Source organism: Bison bison, unplaced genomic scaffold, assembly GCF_000754665.1.
Source record: "Bison bison bison isolate TAMUID 2011002044 unplaced genomic scaffold, Bison_UMD1.0 scf7180017850860, whole genome shotgun sequence".
NCBI lineage: Eukaryota > Metazoa > Chordata > Mammalia > Artiodactyla > Bovidae > Bison > Bison bison.
In genome coordinates this window covers 30,026-31,201 of record NW_011481433.1, presented here as the reverse complement: position 1 = coordinate 31,201, position 1,176 = coordinate 30,026, and positions in this window count along the sequence as shown.

Genomic DNA, 1,176 nt, shown 5'->3' with positions numbered 1-1,176 from the left:
GAGGCTTGGAGTGGGGAGGGGTCAGGTCAGAAAATAATTAAGATGAAGGTACAATCTTGCAGGGCAGGTGTCCCATGGCGAGCCTGTGATTGAAAGCTCTCCACTCTGGAGTTCAGAAATAACATGAGCTTCAAACTAGATCCCTTTCCACAAGCACCTTGAGAGCTGAGTCACAAGCCGTTCATTCGCCAGGGACCTTTACAATCTGCATTTATTTTATATATATATACTTTTTCTATAAATGCGTTATAAATATTTTATCAAGATTTCATAAGAATCAAGTTTCTTAGCTTGGAATACATTGGAATATATATTATACATATATATATATTTATTTATACCTAAAATTTTAAGCAATACTTCATGCTACTTGCTTTTAATAAAAAGCATTCCGATCGTAACACTGAAAGTGTGCCTAGGACATGCTTCACAACCAAATGGAGACGCTCGATTGTTATATGATGTACGAGAAAAAGAACACTTTGGATTCATTTAAAATTTGTTGGACTTCGAAACCCCCAACAGTATTTGCCACTATTTTGGAACTACCTCCATTTCTCTTCAACAGCAATAAAGTGAAACAGGGTGGCAGGACCTCAGCCCTCCAGAGCTGCTGGCCGTGGCGGGGACCACTTGTGAAGCGCCAGGGCGGTGCGAGCCGGCCTCCGGCCCCACCGGCCACAGGGAGCGGTCCCACCCACTCCTGCTGTTTATTTTTCTTAAGGCATTGTTCCTCGGACTTCGGAAAACCCAGCCACAAAAATCCATCAGAGCAATAAAAAAAAAGGCACAAACGCGCATCTTCCGTCGGCTTTGAGAAACCAAAGCCGCACGGGCTCACATTTCTGCTTTTGTCCAGTTTTTTTTGTTTTCCTTAACCGCTCTCCCGCTCCGCGTCCCAGCCCCACCGCGCACCCGGAGTGTGCAGGGGCAGGCCAGCGCCGGAGCGGCTGACTTTTCTCTGAAAAAGAAATAAGCTACAGGATGAGTTGAGTGGTTTACACGGAGACTGTGGAATTGTGGGGAATCACCAAACCGTAAGCACCAGTTTTAATCAAGTTTGTTTTGTGTCGTGAGATCTCTGATTTTCATTTTCTTTTCCTCGGGTCGGCTCGCTCGGCAGGCGGCTCTGCCACGAGCCCCCGCGGGCTCCCTCCCTCCGCGGCTGCCCTGGGG